This window comes from Vicugna pacos, chromosome 28, assembly GCF_048564905.1.
Source record: "Vicugna pacos chromosome 28, VicPac4, whole genome shotgun sequence".
Classification (NCBI taxonomy): Eukaryota; Metazoa; Chordata; class Mammalia; order Artiodactyla; family Camelidae; genus Vicugna; species Vicugna pacos.
In genome coordinates this window covers 546,063-569,869 of record NC_133014.1, presented here as the reverse complement: position 1 = coordinate 569,869, position 23,807 = coordinate 546,063, and the positions used below count along the sequence as shown (strand labels likewise).

At 61.3% G+C, this 23,807-nt stretch overlaps 2 protein-coding genes and 1 long non-coding RNA gene across 3 annotated transcripts in view; 2 read left to right on the top strand and 1 right to left on the bottom strand.

Annotated features, from left to right (window-relative positions):
• Positions 1-23,807, top strand: part of LOC116277736 (ankyrin repeat domain-containing protein 26-like) — a 533,747-nt gene that overhangs the window by 155,162 nt on the left and 354,778 nt on the right.
• Positions 1-23,807, top strand: part of LOC140690089 (uncharacterized) — a 380,224-nt gene that overhangs the window by 54,705 nt on the left and 301,712 nt on the right. The gene's annotated exons all lie outside the window — the stretch shown is intronic.
• On the bottom strand, positions 46-23,675 carry LOC140690096 (uncharacterized). The gene is made up of 3 exons (XR_012065273.1): positions 23,547-23,675; positions 1,689-1,815; positions 46-208 (listed from the first exon to the last, which is right to left on the bottom strand). It is a non-coding gene; the product is annotated as an uncharacterized lncRNA (long non-coding RNA).

The window sequence follows — 23,807 nt, the reverse complement described above, 5'->3', positions numbered from 1 at the left end:
TTTCTGTCCTTGAAAAGGCACGTGGAAAGGGAGGCATGTGGGTACCTTTTTCCAGGTTGTGCCTGAGCACAACCACTAGACTTAAAGCTCTCTCCACGTCCAACAGTTACAGGTCCAGAGCAGGCAGGGGCAGGGGAAGACGCCAGAGAACAAAAACAGGACCACCAGGGTCCAGCAGGAGACCGCGAACTCCCTCCAGCTGCTCCTGCTGAACATGAAGATCCTGCTGCTCCAACTGCATATGAAGAGCCTGCCATTCCTGCTGATCTAGCCGCTCCTGAAGAACCTGCCGTTCCTGCTGATCTAGCCGATCCTGAAGAGCCTGCAGCTCCTGAAGAACTTGCCACTCCTGAAGAGCCTGCTGCTCCTGCTGATCTTGCTGCTCCTGAGAAGCCTGCAGTTCCTGCACCTGCACCTGGGCCGCTGGGCAGTGGAGAACCATTTCAGGCATCATCACCCCCTAGGGCTCTGCCCCCTCTGCACCCTCCTACACCTTCTCCAAAATCCCACCATAAATCCCCTCCCCTACCCGAAGTTGACTTCCCTACCCCTGAATTTGCTTTTGTTTTGTTTTTCTTTAGTTTAGGTTATTTGTTTTACATCATTTATGGCATCCTATATTTTTCCATTTTCCACCTCCTTTAATAAAATACAGATTTTTTTCCCTTTTAAATTGTGCATTTCAGGAACATTAAGTGCATTCCCATGCTGTCCGACCATCACTATCATGTAGTTTTATGCTCTTTACGCTATTTATGCCCGTGAAGTACATCCCACCACGGCCTCAAACCCCTCCTCTGGACACTCCTGGGCATGCACACTCCTGGGCCTGCACACTCCTGGATCTGTACACTCCTGGGCCTTCCCTGGCATGGGCCTTCTCTGGCCCTGGCTTGCACACTACTGGGCCTGCACACTCCTGGATTGCACACTCATGGGCCTGCACACTCCAGGACATGCACAATCTTGAGCCTGAACACACCTGGACCTGTATACTCCTGATTTTGCACACTCCTGGGCCTGAACACTACTGGGCCTGCACACTGCTCGAACTGCACAGTCATGGGTCTGCACACAACAGGACCTGCACAATCTTGGGCATTAACACACCTTGGCCTGTATACACCTGATTCTGTACACTCCAGGGCCTGAAAAATGCTGGGCCTCACAGCCCTGGGCATGCATACTCCTGGGTCTGCACACTCCAGGGTCTGTACCCTCCTGGGCCTGCCATGGCCTGGGCCTGCACATACCTGGGCCTGCACACTCCTGGGACTGCACAATGTTGGGCCTGCACACACCTGGGCCTGTATACTCCTGGACCTGCACACTCCTGTGACTGATCCCTACTGTGTCAGCACACTCCTGGGCCTGTACACTCCTGGGCCTGCCCCCAATTCGGCCGGCCCTCTCCTGGACCTGCACACTCCTGGCCTGCACACTCTAGGGCCTGCGCTCTCCTAGGCCTGCACGCTTCTGGGTCTGGACCAACCTGGGCTTGCACACTCTTCTCTCTGCACACTCCTGGGCCTGCACACTCCTGGGCCTGCCCTGTCCCTGGCACCAGCCTCCTTCACCCCAATGGTGCCACTCACACGGCTGCGGCGTCTAGCCAGGAGCCCCCAACCGAAACCCCTCCCGAGGGACCCCCTTGCCGGCCCCCAGGGAAGCAGCGGGGCTCCTCTTACCTGCGAGGCGGAGACGTAGTCCAGCTGCAGCCTGACGTCCAGCTGCCGGGCGTGCAGGGCCAGCTTGCATGAGGGCAGCAGGATGGCCGTGATCGGCTGGAAGCTGCCCCCGGAGCCACTACCGCCCCTTGGGGAAGAAGAGGAGGAAAATCCACGTCAGTGCCAAGAACACAGGACCCGTCCACAGAGGGCCCCTCAGGTGTGACAACCCCAGAGGCGCCCGCAGCCGACCTGGGCTGAGAGCCACTTTTCTCGCGGAAGCTCAAGGACCTATGCTGAGCCTCCCTCTCCCTCCCTAAAGAGGGAAAACCCAGAGGTTTTCTAACTTTGCACTCACTGTCCATGTATCAGCCATGTCTAGTTTACCTCCCCAGCAGGGCAGACCCCCTCCCTGCCTTCCCCACCCTCTGCAGGCGGCTCTCGGGGGCCGGAGGGGCGCCCTTCCTCCCTGAGGCCAGCCCTGCTGGGGCAGCAGTTGTAATAGAAAAGACCAAATCTGACTGCCTATTAGATCTGTTCTTTTTCCTTTAACCCTCTGCTGTTTTCCAGGCTGTCTTACCAGCTCTGCCCCTTTTGTAAAACAATGTTGCCTTCAGCCTGAAATTGACAGCAGAGCCTGTTCTCAAGGCTCTCAGCCTTCAGGATAAGAGCTCTTTTCCTCTCCTATACACACAACAAGCTGCAGAACAGAAAGTAACATTTGTTTTGTTAGAGGTTTTACAGGGGCCCCATGAGCTGACCCACAACTGCAAAAACAAAGAATTCCTGCACCAAGGACTTTGCACCAACCACCCACAACCCCTCTCCTTTCGAGTGTAAAAGGAGCCTGAAGTCTCACTCGGAGAAGGTGGCTCTCCAGGACATTAGCCTGCCATCTTCTCGGTCAGCTGCCTTTCCAAATAAACTCACTATTCTTTACCCCGACACCGCGTCTCCCGATTTCTTGGCCTGTCGTGCGACTTGCGGAATGAGTGTGGACTTGGAAACACAGGGAAGGAAAGCCAAGTCAGGACTCTCACCCTCTGCCTCTGCTCAGAATACCACCAAGGGGTTGCTGGGACAGTGGACGGAAAACTGAGGCTGCAACACGACCATGAGCACTGGGCCTGGGTGGGAGAGATGGCGGGCGCTGTCCGAAGCGCACCCGGCCTCCTTCCGAGTCACATCACACCCACGTCCCCAGACCCAGGGAGGCCTGGAGCCCCACACAGCAGAGCGCCTCCAAACCTGCAGATGCCCAGTGACCGGTCCACTGTGCACCCTCTGGCGCCCTCCTCCCCGCTCCTCCTCCTTCTGCCCCGCTGGCTCAGCCCTGGTCCCACCACATCCTCACCCAGGGCCAGCACTGCTGCAGGAACACCCTCGGCAGGCCGCCCAGCCTCACGCCCTCAGGTCCGCACACCTGGTTGGTGCAGCTCTGCCCCTTTCCAGCCCTCACCACCGGCTCTCCAACCGCCTGCTCTCCCGGCCTCCGCCCCCAGTCCTAGAGAGCGCCTCCTCTGGTCACGGCATCCTGCCCTCTAGGGTCGACAGGGCCTGCACATTCCTGGGCCTGCACACAACTGGGCCTGCACACTCTTGGACCTGCACACTCCTGGACCTACGCACACCGGGGCCTGCAGGAACCTGGGCCTGTACACTCCCGGGCCGGTTCCGTATTGAATCTGCACACTTCTGGGCCTGCACACTCATGGGCCTGCAAACTCCAGGACATGCACAATCTTAAGCCTGAACACACCTGGGCCTGTATATTCCTGATTTTGCCCAATCCTGGGCCTGAACACTGCTAGGCCTGCACAGCCCTAACCTGTACAGTCCTGGGCCTGCACACCCCTGTCTCTGCACACTCCGGACTCTGCACACGCCTGGGGCTGCACACTCCTGGGCCTGTACACTCCTGGGCCTACACACTCCTGGGGGTGCTCACTGCTTGGCCTGCACACTCCTGGGCCTGCACATTCGAGGGCCTGTCCTCTCCAGGGCCTGCACACTCCTGGGACTGCAAAAACCTGGGCCTGCATGCTCTGGACCTGCGCACACCTGGGCCTGCACGAACCTGGGCCTGAACACTTCTGGCCCTGCACACTGCTGGGCCTACCTTCCCCTGGGCCCGCACAATCCCTCGTGTGCACACTACTTGGCCTGCACACTCCTGGGACTTCCCTCTAATGGGCCTGCCCCCAAGTCGCCCGGCCCTCTCCTGGACCTGCACACTCTTGGGCCTGCACACTGCTGGTCCTGCTCCCACTTGTGCCTGCACAATCCTGGGCCTACACACTCCAGGGCCTGCCCTCTACTGGGCCCGCATACTCCTGGGACAGCAGACACCTGGGCCTACACAATCCTGGACCTACGCACACCTGGGACAGCATGAACCTTGGCTTGTACACTCCCAGGCCTTCTCCCACATATGCCCGTACACTCCTAGGCTTGTTCCCATCTGTGCCAGCACATTCCTGGGGCTGCACATGGCTTGGCCTGCACAGCCCTTGGCCTGTACAATCCTGGGCCTACACACATCTGTCTCTGCACACGCCGGTGTCTGCACACACCTGGGTCTGCAACTCCTGGGCCTGCATACTCCTCGGCCTACAAACTCCTGGTCCTGCACACCCCTTGGCCTGCCCCATTTGGCCCTGCCCTCTCCTGTGATGGCCCTCACCTTTCCTGCACACTCCAGGGCCTGAACACTACTGGCCCTGCACACTCCAGGGCCTGCCTTCACCTGGGCCCACACAATCCCTCATCTGCACACCCCTGGCCTGCACTCTTCTGGGCCTTCCCTCTCCTGGGCCTGCCCCCAATTCGGCCAGCCCTCTCCTGGACCTGTACATTCTTGGGCCTTCACACTCCTTATTCGGCTCCCTCCTGTGCCTGCACACTCCTGGGCATGCACAATCCTGGGCCTGCACACTCCTGGATCTGTACACTCCTGGGCCTTCCCTGGCATGGGCCTTCTCTGGCCTGGGCTTGCACACTACTGGGCCCACACACTCATGGATTGCACAGTCATGGGCTTGCACACTCCAGGACATGCACAACCTTGAGCCTGAACACACCTGGGCCTGTGTACTCCTGATTTTGCACACTCCTGGGCCTGAACACTGCTGGGCCTGCACAGCCCTAGGCCTGTACAAACCTGGGCCTGCACACTCCTGTCTCTGCACACTCCGGAGTCTGCACACGCCTGGGCCTGCACACTCCTGGGCCTGTGCACTCATGGGCCTGCACCCTCCTTGGCCTGCACAATGCTTTGTCTGCACACTCCTGGGCCTGCACACTCCTGGGCCTGCCTTCCCCTGGGCCCACACAATCCCTCGTCTGCACACTCCTGGGTCTGCACGCTTCTGGGCCTTCCCTCTCCTGGGCCTGCCCCCAATTCGGCCGGCCCTCTCCTGGACCTGTATATTCCTGGGCCTTCACACTACTGGGCCTGCTCCCACTTGTGCCTGCACACACCTGGGACTTCACATTCCTCGGCCTGCTCCCTCCTGTGCCTGCACAGTCCTGCGCATGCACACTCCTGGGCCTGCACACTCCTGGATCTGCACACTCCTGGGCCTTCCCTGGCAATGGCCTTCTCTGGCCTGGGCTTGCACACTACTGGGCCCGCACACTCCTGGATTGCACACTCATGGGCCTGCACACTCCACAGGCACAATCTTGAGCCTGAACACACTTGGGCCTGTTTACTCCTGATTTTGCACACTCCTGGGCCGGAACACTGCTGGGCCTGCACAGCCCTAGGCCTGCACATTCCTGGACCTGCACACCCCTGTCTCTGCACACTCCGGAGTCTGCACACGCCTGGGCCTGCACACTCCTGGGCCTGTACACTCCCGGGCCTCCACAAACACGGGCCTGTACACTCCTGGCCAGCACACTCGTGTGCCTCCTCCCTCCTGTGTGTGCACACTCCTGGGCCTGCACACTGCTGGCCTTGAACACTCCTGCACCTGTTCCCTCCTGAGATTGCACACTGCTGTGCCGACACACTCCCGGGCCTGTACACTCCTGGGCCTACCCTGGCCTGGGCCTGCACCCTCCTTGTCCTGCACACTCCTCTGTCTGCACACTCCTAGGCCTGAACACTTCTGGCCCTGCACACTGCTGGGCCTAACTTCTCCTGGGCCCACACATTCCCTCGTGTGCACACTCCTTGGCCTGCACACTCCTGGGACTTCCCCCTAATGGGCCTGCCCCCAACTCGCCCGACCCTCTCCTGGACCTGCACACTCTTGGGCCTGCATACTACTGGTCCTGCTCCCACTTGTGCCTGCACAATCCTGGGCCTACACACTCCAGGGCCTGCCCTCTGCTGGGCCCGCATACTCCTGGGACAGCAGACACATGGGCCTACACAATCCTGGACCTACGCACACCTGGGCCTGCGTCAACCTTGGCTTGTACACTCCCGGGCCTTCTACCACATATGCCTGTACACTCCTAGGCTTGTTCCCATCTCTGCCGGCACATTCCTGGGGCTGCACATGGCTTGGCCTGCACAGTCCTTTGCCTGTACAATCCTGGGCCTACACACTCCTGTCTCTGCACACTCCGGTGTCTGCACACACCTGGGCCTGCAACTCCTGGGCCTGCAGACACCGGGGCCTGCCCTATCTGGGCCTGTACACACCTGGGACTACACATGCCTGGGCATGTACACTCATAGACCTGCAAACAACTGGGCCTGGACACTGCTGGGATAGCACACTCCTGGGCCTGTACACTCCTGGACCTGCAATGGTCTGGGCCTGCACCCTCCTTGGCCTGCACACTCCTCTGTCTGCACATTCTTGGGCCTGCATACTTCTTGCCCTGCACATTGCAGGGCCTGACTTACCCTGGGCCCTCACAATCCCTCGTGTGCACACCCATGGGCCTGCCCTCTCCTGGGCCTGCACAATCCTGGAACTGCATACACCTGGGCCTGCACACTCCTGGACCTGCGCACACATGGACCTGCCCTGTCCTGGGCCCGCACAATCCCTTGTGTGCACACTCCTGGGCTTGCACTCTCCTAGGCCTGTACACTCCTGGGCATGCACACCCCTGTCTGCACACTCCGGTGTCTGCAAACTCCAGGGCCTGCGCACACATGGGCCGGTACACTCCTGGGACAGCACACACCAGGGCCTACACACTCCTGGACCTGTGCACACCTGGGCCGGCATTAACCTGGGCTTGTACAATCCTGGGCTTGCTCCCATCTATGCCTGCCTAACCCTAGGCCTGTTCCCACATGTCCCGGCACACTCCTGGGGCGGAACGCTGGAAGGCCTGCACAGCCCTGGGCATATACACTCCTGGGCCTGCACACTCCTGTCTCTGCACACACCGGTGTCTTCACACACCTGGGCCTGCACACTCCTGGACCTGCGCACACCTGGGCCTGCATGATCCTGGGCATGTACACACCTGGGCCTGCACACTCTTTTACCTGCTCCCTCCTGTGACTGCATACTCCTGGGCCTGCAAACTTCAGGTCCTGCACAATCCTGGCACTGCCCAATTTGTCCCTGCCCTCTGCTGTGATGGCCCTCACCTGTCCTGCACACTCCTGGGCCTTAACACTACTGGCCCTGCACACTCTTGGGCATGCACACTTCTGGCCCTGCACACTCCTGGGCCTGCCTTCTCCTGGGCCTGCCCGCAACTCGGCCGGCCCTCCCCTGGACCCACATACTCTTGGGCCTGCACACTACTGGGACTGCTCCCACTTGTGCCTGCACACACCTGGGTCTGCTCACTACTCGGTCTGCTCCCTCCTGTGACTGCATACTGCTGGGCAAGCACAGTCTTCGGCATACACACCCCTGGCCCTGCCGTATCCCAGGCCAGCGCCCCCTCGTCCGACACTCTCACAAGCCTGCACACTCCTGGGACTGCACAATACAGGGCCTGTACGCATCTATCCCTACACACTCCTAGGCCTGCAAACTCCTGGGTATCCTCCCTCCTGTACCTACACACTCCTGGGCCTGCACAATCCAGGGCCTGCAGACTCCTGGGACTGCACACACCAGGGCCTGCACTCTCCTGGACCTCTGCACAACAGGGCCTGCACGAACATCGGCCTATTAACTCCTGGGCTTGCACACTCTGTACCTACACACTCCTGGGCCTGCACATTCCAGGGCATGCCCTCTCCTGGGCCTGCACACTCCAAGGACTGCACACACCTGAGCCTGCTCACTCCTGTGACTGCATACTCCTCGGCCTACAAACTCCTGGTCCTGCACACCCCTTGGCCTGCCCCATTTGGCCCTGCCCTCTCCTGTGATGGCCCTCACCTTTCCTGCACACTCCAGGGCCTGAACACTACTGGCCCTGCACACTCCAGGGCCTGCCTTCACCTGGGCCCACACAATCCCTCATCTGCACACCCCTGGCCTGCACTCTTCTGGGCCTTCCCTCTCCTGGGCCTGCCCCCAATTCGGCCAGCCCTCTCCTGGACCTGTACATTCTTGGGCCTTCACACTCCTTATTCGGCTCCCTCCTGTGCCTGCACACTCCTGGGCATGCACAATCCTGGGCCTGCACACTCCTGGATCTGTACACTCCTGGGCCTTCCCTGGCATGGGCCTTCTCTGGCCTGGGCTTGCACACTACTGGGCCCACACACTCATGGATTGCACAGTCATGGGCTTGCACACTCCAGAACATGCACAACCTTGAGCCTGAACACACCTGGGCCTGTGTACTCCTGATTTTGCACACTCCTGGGCCTGAACACTGCTGGGCCTGCACAGCCCTAGGCCTGTACAAACCTGGGCCTGCACACTCCTGTCTCTGCACACTCCGGAGTCTGCACACGCCTGGGCCTGCACACTCCTGGGCCTGTGCACTCATGGGCCTGCACCCTCCTTGGCCTGCACAATGCTTTGTCTGCACACTCCTGGGCCTGCACACTCCTGGGCCTGCCTTCCCCTGGGCCCACACAATCCCTCGTCTGCACACTCCTGGGTCTGCACGCTTCTGGGCCTTCCCTCTCCTGGGCCTGCCCCCAATTCGGCCGGCCCTCTCCTGGACCTGTATATTCCTGGGCCTTCACACTACTGGGCCTGCTCCCACTTGTGCCTGCACACACCTGGGACTTCACATTCCTCGGCCTGCTCCCTCCTGTGCCTGCACAGTCCTGCGCATGCACACTCCTGGGCCTGCACACTCCTGGATCTGTACACTCCTGGGCCTTCCCTGGCAATGGCCTTCTCTGGCCTGGGCTTGCACACTACTGGGCCCGCACACTCCTGGATTGCACACTCATGGGCCTGCACACTCCACAGGCACAATCTTGAGCCTGAACACACTTGGGCCTGTTTACTCCTGATTTTGCACACTCCTGGGCCGGAACACTGCTGGGCCTGCACAGCCCTAGGCCTGTACATTCCTGGACCTGCACACCCCTGTCTCTGCACACTCCGGAGTCTGCACACGCCTGGGCCTGCACACTCCTGGGCCTGTACACTCCCGGGCCTCCACAAACACGGGCCTGTACACTCCTGGCCAGCACACTCGTGTGCCTCCTCCCTCCTGTGTGTGCACACTCCTGGGCCTGCACACTGCTGGCCTTGAACACTCCTGCACCTGTTCCCTCCTGAGATTGCACACTGCTGTGCCGACACACTCCCGGGCCTGTACACTCCTGGGCCTACCCTGGCCTGGGCCTGCACCCTCCTTGTCCTGCACACTCCTCTGTCTGCACACTCCTAGGCCTGAACACTTCTGGCCCTGCACACTGCTGGGCCTAACTTCTCCTGGGCCCACACATTCCCTCGTGTGCACACTCCTTGGCCTGCACACTCCTGGGACTTCCCCCTAATGGGCCTGCCCCCAACTCGCCCGACCCTCTCCTGGACCTGCACACTCTTGGGCCTGCATACTACTGGTCCTGCTCCCACTTGTGCCTGCACAATCCTGGGCCTACACACTCCAGGGCCTGCCCTCTGCTGGGCCCGCATACTCCTGGGACAGCAGACACATGGGCCTACACAATCCTGGACCTACGCACACCTGGGCCTGCGTCAACCTTGGCTTGTACACTCCCGGGCCTTCTACCACATATGCCTGTACACTCCTAGGCTTGTTCCCATCTCTGCCGGCACATTCCTGGGGCTGCACATGGCTTGGCCTGCACAGTCCTTTGCCTGTACAATCCTGGGCCTACACACTCCTGTCTCTGCACACTCCGGTGTCTGCACACACCTGGGCCTGCAACTCCTGGGCCTGCAGACACCGGGGCCTGCCCTATCTGGGCCTGTACACACCTGGGACTACACATGCCTGGGCATGTACACTCATAGACCTGCAAACAACTGGGCCTGGACACTGCTGGGATAGCACACTCCTGGGCCTGTACACTCCTGGACCTGCAATGGTCTGGGCCTGCACCCTCCTTGGCCTGCACACTCCTCTGTCTGCACATTCTTGGGCCTGCATACTTCTTGCCCTGCACATTGCAGGGCCTGACTTACCCTGGGCCCTCACAATCCCTCGTGTGCACACCCATGGGCCTGCCCTCTCCTGGGCCTGCACAATCCTGGAACTGCATACACCTGGGCCTGCACACTCCTGGACCTGCGCACACATGGACCTGCCCTGTCCTGGGCCCGCACAATCCCTTGTGTGCACACTCCTGGGCTTGCACTCTCCTAGGCCTGTACACTCCTGGGCATGCACACCCCTGTCTGCACACTCCGGTGTCTGCAAACTCCAGGGCCTGCGCACACATGGGCCGGTACACTCCTGGGACAGCACACACCAGGGCCTACACACTCCTGGACCTGTGCACACCTGGGCCGGCATTAACCTGGGCTTGTACAATCCTGGGCTTGCTCCCATCTATGCCTGCCTAACCCTAGGCCTGTTCCCACATGTCCCGGCACACTCCTGGGGCGGAACGCTGGAAGGCCTGCACAGCCCTGGGCATATACACTCCTGGGCCTGCACACTCCTGTCTCTGCACACACCGGTGTCTTCACACACCTGGGCCTGCACACTCCTGGACCTGCGCACACCTGGGCCTGCATGATCCTGGGCATGTACACACCTGGGCCTGCACACTCTTTTACCTGCTCCCTCCTGTGACTGCATACTCCTGGGCCTGCAAACTTCAGGTCCTGCACAATCCTGGCACTGCCCAATTTGTCCCTGCCCTCTGCTGTGATGGCCCTCACCTGTCCTGCACACTCCTGGGCCTTAACACTACTGGCCCTGCACACTCTTGGGCATGCACACTTCTGGCCCTGCACACTCCTGGGCCTGCCTTCTCCTGGGCCTGCCCGCAACTCGGCCGGCCCTCCCCTGGACCCACATACTCTTGGGCCTGCACACTACTGGGACTGCTCCCACTTGTGCCTGCACACACCTGGGTCTGCTCACTACTCGGTCTGCTCCCTCCTGTGACTGCATACTGCTGGGCAAGCACAGTCTTCGGCATACACACCCCTGGCCCTGCCGTATCCCAGGCCAGCGCCCCCTCGTCCGACACTCTCACAAGCCTGCACACTCCTGGGACTGCACAATACAGGGCCTGTACGCATCTATCCCTACACACTCCTAGGCCTGCAAACTCCTGGGTATCCTCCCTCCTGTACCTACACACTCCTGGGCCTGCACAATCCAGGGCCTGCAGACTCCTGGGACTGCACACACCAGGGCCTGCACTCTCCTGGACCTCTGCACAACAGGGCCTGCACGAACATCGGCCTATTAACTCCTGGGCTTGCACACTCTGTACCTACACACTCCTGGGCCTGCACATTCCAGGGCATGCCCTCTCCTGGGCCTGCACACTCCAAGGACTGCACACACCTGAGCCTGCTCACTCCTGTGACTGCATACTCCTCGGCCTACAAACTCCTGGTCCTGCACACCCCTTGGCCTGCCCCATTTGGCCCTGCCCTCTCCTGTGATGGCCCTCACCTTTCCTGCACACTCCAGGGCCTGAACACTACTGGCCCTGCACACTCCAGGGCCTGCCTTCACCTGGGCCCACACAATCCCTCATCTGCACACCCCTGGCCTGCACTCTTCTGGGCCTTCCCTCTCCTGGGCCTGCCCCCAATTCGGCCAGCCCTCTCCTGGACCTGTACATTCTTGGGCCTTCACACTCCTTATTCGGCTCCCTCCTGTGCCTGCACACTCCTGGGCATGCACAATCCTGGGCCTGCACACTCCTGGATCTGTACACTCTTGGGCCTGCACACTACTGGGCCTGCTCCCACTTGTGCTTGCACACACCTGGGACTGCAGACTCCTCGGCCTGCTTCCTCCTGTGCCTACACACTCCTGGGCCTGCCCTGGCCTGGGCCTGCACACTCCTGGAACTGCACCATCCTGGGCCTGCACACTCCTCTGTCTCCACAATCCTGGGACTGCACACTCCTGGGTCTGTATATCCCAGAGCCTGCATACACCTGGGCTGTACACTCCTGTGCCAGTACACTAGTGTGCCTGCTCCCTCCAGTGTCTGCACATTCCTGGGCCTGCACAGTCCTGGGTATGCACACCCTTTAGCCTGCACACTCCTGGGCCTGTTCCATATTGTGTCTGCACACTCCTGGGTCTGCACGCTCCTGGACGTGCGCACACCTGGGTCTGCACGAACCTGGGCTTGCACCCTACTGGGCCTGCACACTCTTGTACCTGCTCACTCCTGTGACTGCATACTCCTCGGCCTACAAACTCCTGGTCCTGCACACTCCTTGGCCTGCCCCATTTGGCCCTGCCCTCTCCTGTGACGGCCCTCACAGGTCCTACACACCCCTGGGCCTGAACATGACTGGCCCTGCACACTCTTGGGCCTGCACACTTCTACCCTGCACACTCCTGGGCCTGCCTTCTCTTGGGCCCACACAATCCCTCGTCTGCACACTCCTAGACCTGCACGCTTCTGGGCCTTCCCTCTCCTGGGCCTGCCCCCAATTCGGCCGGCCCTCTCCTGGACCTGTTCATTCCTGGGCCTTGACAATACTGGGCCTGCTCACACTTGTGCCTGCACACACCTGGGAATGCACCCTCCTCGGCCTGCTCCCTCCTGTGCCTGCACAGTCCTGCGCATGCACACTCCTGGGCCAGCACAATACTGGATCTGTACACTCCTGGGCCTTCCCTGGCATGGGCCTTCTCTGGCCTGGGCTTGCACACTACTGGACCCGCACACTCCTTGATTGCACACTCATGGGCCTGCACACTCCAGGACAGGCACAATCTTGAGCCTGAACACACCTGGGCCTGTATACTCCTGATTCTGCACACTCCTGGGCCTGAACACTGCTGGGACTCACAGCCCTGGGCATGCATACTCCTGGGCCTGCACACTCCAGGGTCTGTACCCTCTTAGGCCTGCCCTGGCCTGGGCCTGCACCCTCCTTGGCCTGCACACTCCTCTGTCTGCACACTCCTGGGCCTGCACAAGGTTGGGCCTGCACACACCTGGGCCTGTATACTCCTGGACCTGCACACTCCTGTGACTGATCCCTCCTGTGTCTGCACACTCCTGGGCCTGCACACTGCTGGGCCTGCCCTCTCCTGGGCCCGCACAATCCCTCGAGTGCACACTCAGGGCCTGCACACTCATGGGCCTGCTCACCCCTGGATATGTACACTCCTGGTCCTTCCCTGGCATGGGCCTTCTCTGGCCCTGGCTTGCACACTACTGGGCCTGCACACTCCTGGATTGCACACTCATGGGCCTGCACACTCCAGAACATGCATAATCTTGAGCCTGAACACACCTGGGTCTGTATACTCCTGATTTTGCACACTCCTGGGCCTGAACACTGCTAGGCCTGCACAGCCCTAACCTGTACATTCCTGGGCCTGCACACCCCTGTCTCTGCACACTCTGGAGTCTGCAGACGCCTGGGGCTGCACACTCCTGGGCCTGTACACTCCTGGGCCTACACACTCCTGGGGGTGCTCACTGCTTGGCCTGCACACTCCTGGGCCTGCACATTCAAGGGCCTGTCCTCTCCAGGGCCTGCACTCTCCTGGGACTGCACACACCTGGGCCTGCATGCTCCTGGAACTGCGCACACCTGGGCCTGTACACGCCTGCACCTGTTCTCTCCTTTACCTGCACACTGCTTTGCCAACACTCTCCTGGGCCTGTACTCTCCTGGGCCTTCCCTTGCCTGGGCCTGCACTCTCCTTGGGCTGCACACTCCTCTGTCTGCACACTCCTGGGCCTGCACAATCCTGGGTCTGCAAACTCTAGGGCCTGCACACACATCGGCCTGTACACTCCAGGGCCTGCAAAATCCAGGGCCTGACTTGGCCTGGGCCTGCACCCTCCTTGTACTGCACACTCCTCTGTCTGCATATTCTTGGGCCTGCATATTTCTTGCCCTGCACATTGCTGGGCCTGCCTTATCCTGGGCCCGTACAATCCCTCGTGTGCACTCCCCTGGGCCTGCACACACCTGGGCCTGCACACTCCTGGATCTGTACACTCCTGGGCCTTCCCTGGCATGGGCCTTCTCTGGCCCTGGCTTGCACACTACTGGGCCTGCACACTCCTGGATTGCACACTCATGGGCCTGCACACTCCAGAACATGCATAATCTTGAGCCTGAACACACCTGGGTCTGTATACTCCTGATTTTGCACACTCCTGGGCCTGAACACTGCTAGGCCTGCACAGCCCTGTCTCTGCACACTCTGGAGTCTGCACACGCCTGGGGCTGCACACTCCTGGGCCTGTACACTCCTGGATCTGTACACTCCTGGGCCTTCCCTGGCATGGGCCTTCTCTGGCCTGGGCTTGCACACTACTGGGCCAGCACACTCCTGGATTGCACACTCATGGGCCTGCACACTCCAGGACATGCACAATCTTGAGCCTGAACACACCTGGGCCTGTATACTCCTGATTTTGCACACTCCTGGGCCTGAACACTGCGAGGCCTGCACAGCCCTAACCTGTACATTCCTGGGCCTGCACACCCCTGTGTCTGCACACTCTGGAGTCTACACAAGCCTGGGGCTGCACACTCCTGGGCCTGTACACTCCTGGGCCTACACACTCCTGGGGGTGCTCACTGCTTGGCCTGCACACTCCTGGGCCTGCACATTCTAGGGCCTGTCCTCTCCAGGGCCTGCACTCTCCTGGGACTGCACACACCTGGGCCTGCATGCTCCTGGACCTGCGCACACCTGGGCCTGCACGAACCTGGGCCTGAACACTTCTGGCCCTGCACACTGCTGGGCCTACCTTCCCCTGGGCCCGCACAATCCCTCGTGTGCACACTACTTGGCCTGCACACTCCTGGGACTTCCCTCTAATGGGCCTGCCCCCAAGTCGCCCGGCCCTCTCCTGGACCTGCACACTCTTGGGCCTGCACACTGCTGGTCCTGCTCCCACTTGTGCCTGCACAATCCTGGGCCTACACACTCCAGGGCCTGCCCTCTACTGGGCCCGCATACTCCTGGGACAGCAGACACCTGGGCCTACACAATCCTGGACCTACGCACACCTCGGACTGCATGAACCTTGGCTTGTACACTCCCAGGCCTTCTCCCACATATGCCCGTACACTCCTAGGCTTGTTCCCATCTGTGCCAGCACATTCCTGGGGCTGCACATGGCTTGGCCTGCACAGTCCTTTGCCTGTACGATCCTGGGCCTACACACTCCTGTCTCTGCACACGCCGGTGTCTGCACACACCTGGGTCTGCAACTCCTGGGCCTGCACACACCGGGTCCTGCCCTCTCCTGGGCCTGCACACACCTGGGACTGCACAGGCCTGGGCCTGCACTCTGCTTGGCCTGCACACTGCTGGGCCTGCTCCCTCCTGTGACTGCATATTCCTAGGCAAGCACAGTCTTGGGCCTACACACATCTGGCCCTGCCCTATCCCAGGCCAGCCCACACCTCGGCCGACCCTCTCATGAACCTGCACACTCCTGGGCCTTCCCTCTCCTGGGCCTTCCCCCAATTCGGCCGGCCCTCTCCTGGACCTGTACACTCCTGGCCTGCACACTTCTAGGGCTTGCGCTCTCTTAGGCCTGCACACTCCTGGGTCTGCACCCACCTGGGCTTGCACACCCTTCTCTCTGCACACTCCTGGGCCTGCACACTCCTGGGCCTGCACACTCCTGGGCCTGCACATCCCACAGACTGCACACACCTGGGCCTGTACACTCCTGGGCCTACACACACACACAGGCCTGTACACTCCTGGCCAGCACACTCGTGTGCCTCCTCCCTCCTGTGTGTGCACACTCCTGGGCCTGCACACTGCTAACCTTGAACACTCCTGCACCTGTTCCATCCTGTGATTGCACACTGCTGTGCCGACACACTCCCGGGCCTGTACAGTCCTGGGCCTAACCTGGCCTGGGCCTGCACCCTCCTTGTCCTGCGCACTCCTATGTCTGCACACTCCTGGGCCTGCACACTGCTGGGCTGCACAGCCCAAGGCCTGTACAATCTTGGGCCTGCACATTCCTGTCTCTGCACACTGCGGAGTCTGCACATGCCTTGGCCTGCACACTCCTTGGCCTGTTCCGTATTGTGACTGCACACTACTGGGCCTGCACGCTCCTGGACCTGCGCACACCGGGGCCTGCACGAACCTGGGCCTGTACACTCCTGGGCCTGTACACTCCTGGGCCTTCCCTGGCCTATGCCTTCACTGGCCTAGGCTTGCACACTACTGGGCCTGCACACTGCTCGAACTGCACACTCATGGGCCTGCACACAACAGGACCTGCACAATCTTGGGTATTAACACACCTGGGCCTGTATACTCCTGATTCTGTACAATCCAGGGCCTGAACACTGCTGGGCCTCACAGCCCTGGGCATGCATACTCCTGGGCCTGAACACTCCAGGGTCTGTACCCTCCTGGGCCTGCCCTGGCCTGGGCCTGCACCCTCCTTGGCCTGCACACTCCTCTGTCTGCACACTCCTGGGCCTGCACACTCCTGGACCTGCACAATGTTGGGCCTAAACACACCTGGGCCTGTATACTCCTGGACCTGCACACTCCTGTGACTGATCCCTCCTGTGTCTGCACACTCCTGGGCCTGCACACTGCTGGGCCTGCCCTCTCCTGGGCTCGCACAATCCCTCGTGTGCACACTCAAGGGCCTGCACACTCCAGGGCCTGTACGCATCTATCCTTACACACTCCTTGCCTGCAAACTCCTGGGCCTCCTCCCTCCTGTACCTACACACTCCTGGGCCTGCACCACCCAGGGCCTGCAGACTCCTGGGACTGCACACACCTGGGCCTACACACTCCTGGATCTGCGCACACCTCAGCCTGCATGAACCTGGGCTTGTACACTCCTGGGCCTGTTACCACCTATGCCTGTGCACACCTAGGCTTGTTCCCATCTGTGCCGGCACACTCCTGGGGCTGCACACGGATTGGAATGCACAGCCCTGGGCCTGTACAATCCTGGGCCTGCACTCTCCTGTCTCTGCACACTCCTTGGCCTGCACACTCCTGAGCCTGCTCCCTCCTGTGTCGGCACACTCCTGGGCCTACTCCCACCTATGCCGACACACTTCTGCACCTGTCCCTCTTGTGCCGTCACAATCCTGGGACTGCACACTCCTGTCTCTGCACACTCCAGTGTCTGCACACTCCTGGCCCTGCACACTCCTGGGCCTGTACTCTCCCGCACCTGTTCCCTCCTTTACCTGCACACTGCTGTGCCAACACTCTCCCACGCCTGTACTCTCCTGGGCCTTCCCTGGCCTAGGCTTGCACCCTCCTTGGCCTGCACACTCCTCTGTCTGCACACTCCTGGGCCTGCACAATCCTGGGCCTGCAAACTCTAGGGCCTGCACACACATCGGCCTGTACACTCCACGGCCGGCACAATCCAGGGCCTGCCTTGGCCTGGGCCTGCACCCTCCTTGTACTGCACACTCCTCTGCACACTCTTGGGCCTGCATACTTCTTGCCCTGCACATTGCTGGGCCTGCCTTATACTGGGCCCGCACAATCCCTCGTGTGCACACACCTGGGTCTGCACACTCCTGGGCCTGCACACTCCACGGCCTGCCCTCTCCTGGGTCTGCACAATCCTGGAACTGCATACACCTGGGCCTGCACACTCCAGGACCTGCGCACACATGGACCTGCCCTGTCCTGGGCCCGCACAATCCCTTGTGTGCACACTCCTGGGCCTGCACTCTCCTAGGCCTGTACACTCCTGGGCATGCACACCCCTGTCCATGCACACTCCGGTGTCTGCAAACTCCAGGGCCTGCACACCCCTGGGCCTGCACACTCCTGGGCCTGCATATTCGATGGCCTGTCCTCTCCAGGGCCTGCACACTCCTGGGACTGCACATACCTGGGCCTGCACGCTCCTGGACCTGCGCAAACCTGGGCCTTCACAAACCTGGGACTGTACACTCTTGGGCCTGCTCCACTTGTGCTTGCACACACCTGGGACTGCAAACTCCTCGGCCTGCTTCCTCCTGTGCCTACACACTCCTGGGCCTGCCCTGGCCTGGGCCTTCACACTCCTGGAACTGCACCATCCTGGGCTTGCACACTCCTCTGCACAAACCTGGGACTGCACACTCCTGGGTCTGCATATCCCAGAGCCTGCATACACCAGGGCTGTACACTCCTGTGCCAGTACACTAGTGTGCCTGCTCCCTCCAGTGTCTGCACATTCCTGGGCCTGCACAGGCCTGGGTATGCACACCCTTTAGCCTGCACACTCCTGGGCCTGTTCCATATTGTGTCTGCACACTCCTGGGTCTGCACGCTCCTGGACCTGCGCACACCGGGGTCTGCACGAACCTGGGCCTGTACACCCCTGGGCCTGCACACTCCTGTACCTGCTCACTCCTGTGACTGCATTCTCCTGGGCCTGCACACTCCTGGACCTGTACCCTCCTGGGCCTTCCCTGGCCTGGGCCTGCACCCTCCTTGGCCTGCACACTCCTCTGTCTGCACACTCCTGGGCCTGCACACTCCTGGACCTGCACAATGTTGGGCCTAAACACACCTGGGCCTGTATACTCCTGGACCTGCACACTCCTGTGACTGATCCCTCCTGTGTCTGCACACTCCTGGGCCTGCACACTGCTGGGCCTGCCCTCTCCTGGGCTCGCACAATCCCTCGTGTGCACACTCAAGGGCCTGCACACTCCAGGGCCTGTACGCATCTATCCTTACACACTCCTTGCCTGCAAACTCCTGGGCCTCCTCCCTCCTGTACCTACACACTCCTGGGCCTGCACCACCCAGGGCCTGCAGACTCCTGGGACTGCACACACCAGGGCATGCACTCTCCTGGACCTGTGCACACCTGGGCCTGCACGAACATTGGCCTGTACACTCCTGGGCTTCCACACTCCTGTACCTGCTCCCTCCTGTGACTACATACTCCTCGGCCTACAAACTCCTGGTCCTGAACACTCCTGGGCCTGAACACTATTGGCACTGCACACTCTTGGGACAGCACACTTCTGGCCCTGCACACTCCTGCGCCTTCCAATTCCTGGGCCTGCCCCCAATTCGGCCGGCCCTATCCTGCACCTGCACACTCTGGGCCTGCACACTACTGGGACTGCTCCCACTTGTGCCTGCACACACCTGGGTCTGCACACTCCTCGGTCTGCTGCCTCCTGTGCCTGCACACTCCTGGGCATGCACACGCCTGGGCCTGCCCTCTGCTTGGTGGGCACGGTCCTGGGACTCCCCATTCCTGCGCCTGAACACCCTTGGACCTGCCCTTTCTTGGGCCTGCACACTCTGGGGCCTGACGTCCCCTGGTTCTGCACACTACAGGGACTGCACACTCCTGGGCCTGCACACTGCTGGGTCTGCACAGCCCTGGGCCTGCACACTCCTGTCTCTGCACACTCCGGTGTCTGCACACTCCTGGGCCTGAACACTCCTGGACCTGCCCTGGACTGGGCCTGCACCCTCCTTTGCCTGCACCCTCCTTTGCCTGCACACTCCTGGGTCTGCACACTACTGGGGCTGCTCCCACATGTGCCTGCACACTCCTGGGGGTGCACACTGCTTGGTCTGCACAGTCCTGGGCCTGCACATTCCAGGGATTGTCCTCTCCAGGGCCTGCACACTCCTGGGCCTGCACCCTCCTTGTCCTGCGCACTCCTCTGTCTGCACACTCCTGGGCCTGCACACTCCTGGGCCTGCAAAATGCTGGGCCTGCCCACGCCTGGGCCTGCAAATCCGGGGCCTGCACACACATGGGCCTGTACACACCTGGGCCTGCCCTGGTCTGGGCCTGCATATTCCTTTTCCTGCACACTCCTCTGTCTGCCCACTCCTGTGCCTGTACACTCCTGGACCTACACAATGTTGGGCCTGCACACAACTGGGCCTGTATACCCCTGGACCTGCACAATCCAGTGACTGATCCCTCCTGTGTCTGCACACTCCTGGGCCTGCACACACCGGGGCCTGCCCTCTCCTGGGCCTGCACACACCTGGGACTGCACAGGCCTGGGCCTGCACTCTACTTGGCCTGCACACTGTTGGGCCTTCTCCCTCCTGTGACTGCATATTCCTAGGCAAGCACAGTCTTGGGCCTACACACCCCTGGCCCTGCCCTATCCCAGGCCAGCCCACACCTCGGCCGACCCTCTCATGAACCTGCACACTCCTGGGGCTGCACACTCCAGGGCCTGCTCGCATCTGTCCCTACACACTCCTTGGCCTAAAAACTCCTGGGCCTGCTCCCTCCTGCACCTACATATCCCTGGGCCTGCACACTCCAGGGCCGGTGCTCTTCTGGGCCTGCACCCTCCTAGGACTACACTCACCTGGGCCTAAACACTCCTGGACCTGCCCACACCTGGGCCTGCATGAACCTGGGCTTGTACACTCCTGGGCCTGATCCCACCAATGCCTGTACACTCCTCGGCATGTTCCGATCTGTGCCGGCACAATCCTGGGGCTGCACACGGCTTGGCCTGCACAGCCCTGATCCTGTACAATCCTGGGCCTGCACACCCTTGTCTCTGCACAAGCTGGTGTCTGCACACTCCTGGGCCTGCACACTCCTCGGACTGCACAATCCATGGCCTGCCCTCTCCTGGGCCTGCACAATCCTGGGACAGCACACACCTGGGCCTGCACACTCCTGGACGTGCACAAACCTGGGCCTTCACGAATTGGGCCTGTACACTCCTGGGCCTGCAACTCCTGTACCTGCTCCCTCCTGTGACTACATACTCCTGGGTCTGAAATCTCCTAGTCCTGCACACTCCTGGGCTTGAACACTACTGGCCCTGCACACTCTTGGGCCTGCACACTTCTGGCCCTGCACACTCCTGGGCCTGCCTTCTCCTGGGCCCGCACAATCCCTCGTGTGCACACTCCTTGGCCTGCACACTCCTGGGCCTTCCCCCTAATGGGCCTGCCCCCAATTCGCCCGGCCCTCTCCTGGACCTGCACACTCTTGGGCCTGCATACTACTGGTCCTGCTCCCACTTGTGCCTGCACAATCATGGGCCTACACACTCCAGGGCCTGCCCTCTACTGGGCCCGCATACTCCTGGGACAGCAGACACCTGGGCCTACAGAATCCTGGACCTACGCACAGCTGGGCCTGCATCAACCTTGGCTTGTACGCTCCTGGGTCTTCTCCCACATATGCCTATTCACTCCTAGGCTTGTTCCCATCTGTGCCGGCACATTCCTGGGGCTCCAAATGGCTTGGCCTGCACAGCCCTTGGCCTGTACAATCCTGGGCCTACACACTCCTGTCTCTGCACACTGCGGTGTCTGCACACACCTGGGCCTGCAACTCCTGGGCCTGCACACACCGGGGCCTGCCCTCTCTGGGCCTGCACACACCTGGGACTGCACACGCCCGGGCATGTACACTCCTGGACCTGCACACAACTGGGCCTGTACACTCCTGGACCTGCCCTGGTCTGGGCCTGCACCCTCCTTGGGCTGCACACTCCTCTGTCTGCACACTCCTGGGCCTGAACACTTCTGGCCCTGCACACTGTTGGGCCTATCTTCTCCTGGGCCCGCACAATCCCTCGTGTGCACACTCCTTGGCCTGCACACTCCTGGGCCTTCCTCCTAAATGGCCTGCCCCCAATTCTGCCGGCCCTCTCCTGGACCTGAACACTCTTGGGCCTGCACACTACTGGTCCTGCTCCCACTTGTGCCTGCACAATCCTGGGCCTACACACTCCAGGGCCTGTACATTCCTGCACCTGTTCCCTCCTTTACCTGCACACTGCTGTGCCGACACTCTCCCAGGCCTGTACACTCCTGGGCCTGTCCTGGCCTGAGCCTGCACCCCCCTGGGCCTGCACACTCCTCTCTGTCTGCACACTACTGGGCCTTCCCTCTCTTGGGGCTGCCCCCAATTCGGCCGGCCCTCTCCTCGACCTGCACACTCCTGGCCTGCACACTCCAGGGCCTGCGCTCTCCTAGGCCTGCACACTCCTGGGTCTGCACCCACCTGGGCTTGCACACTCTTCTCTCTGCACACTCCTGGGCCTAAACAATCCTGGGCCTGCACACTCCTGGGCCTGCACAGCCCACAGCCTGCACACACCTGGGCCTGTACACTCCTGGGCCAGTACATTCTTCTGCCTGATCCCTCCCGTGTCTGCACACTCCTGGGTTGCACACACCTGGGCCTGCACACTCCTGGACCTGCGCAAACCTGGGCCTTCACGAATTGGGCCTGTACACTCCTGGGCCTGCAACTCCTGTACCTGCTCCCTCCTGTGACTACATACTCCTGGGCCTGAAATCTCCTGGTCCTGCACACTCCTGGGTCTGAACACTACTGGCCCTGCATACTCTTGGGCCTGCCCACTTCTGGCCCTGCACACTCCTGGGCCTGACTTCTCCTGGGCCCACACAATCCCTCGTCTGCACACTCCTGGGCCTGCACACTCCTGCACCTTCCCTCTCCTTGTCCTGCCCCCATTCGGCCGGCCCTCTCCTACCCCTGCACACTCTTGGGCCTGCACACTACTGGGCCTGCTCCTACGTGTGCCTGCACACACCTGGGCCTGCACACCAGCCCTCTGTGGGGCCCTTCCTTTGCTGAGTCTGTGCATGAGCTCCCTGTGATGCCAGCCCACAGAGGTGACAGGTGCAGTAGGTGTTTGTGGTTCTAGAGACATGATGGCTCTCCTAGGAAGCCGGGTCCAGATGATCCCCACTGCGCCGATGGGGGATTGGGGAGACCCTGAGAAGCAGGTGGCTTGTCCAGGGTGACAGCACTGCTGGCGGGGGAGCCGGGTCTGAAGCCAGCTGTGTCATCAGAGCTGTGACCCTGGCTGCATCCAGGCCTCCCCAGGGCTATAGGAGGGGCCGAGTTGGTGTCACTGGGTGGACATGGCATGGGGTGGGAAGTGAGCCATCAACAGCCCAAAAAGGCCCTTGGGGAGCTTTGTGTAAGGAGGAAGCTTGGGGAAGGGGACCCCAGGAAGTGACCTCACTTCCCTGGCAACAGAGCCCAACAGAACTTGGGACCCAGGTCACCAGGCACCCGCTGTGTAGAGAAGGACACTTCTCAACTGACTTGGCTGGTGAACTCAGCTCAGCTCAGACATGTTTTGTTGCATCCCAAGATCCCGAGGTCGCGGCCCCCGGAAAGCCCGCAGCAACGGCCTTTGCCAACAGTGCCGACAGTGGGTCGGGTCTCACCCCAGGCGCCTCTGGCCTTTTGGCCAGAGGGACCGAAAGGTAACACAGGGAGGCCCAGGGCAGGCCCGCCCAGGCCGGGCCACCACTCAGACCCCACCCGGGTGGCCCCACAGCCCCTTCCTGACTGGTGGCGGTGGGGCAGTCATGTTGGGGGGGTCCTGCCTCAAGCAAGAGCAGGCTGAGGAAGGGTCAGAGGCCTGGGGGGCCGATCACGTCACCAACCTGGGTCCAAGCGGGCTGGCTGGGATGTGGAGAACCGGGGCAGGGCCCTGCTGCCCGAGGTGGCGCCCACGCCCTAGGGTGTGTCTCTTGCCTCCCGGGTGACTGAGATGACCAAGGTCCCAGTCTGATCAGGCAGCAGACGGTCGAGTGGGGCAGAAGCAGGAGTGGTCCTGGCCAGGCAGGGCTCTGAGACCTGCGGGCCGGGCCGGCTGCCGGTCACTGTCATTGCAGAGCCAGACACCGCAGGATCCGGGGAACCAG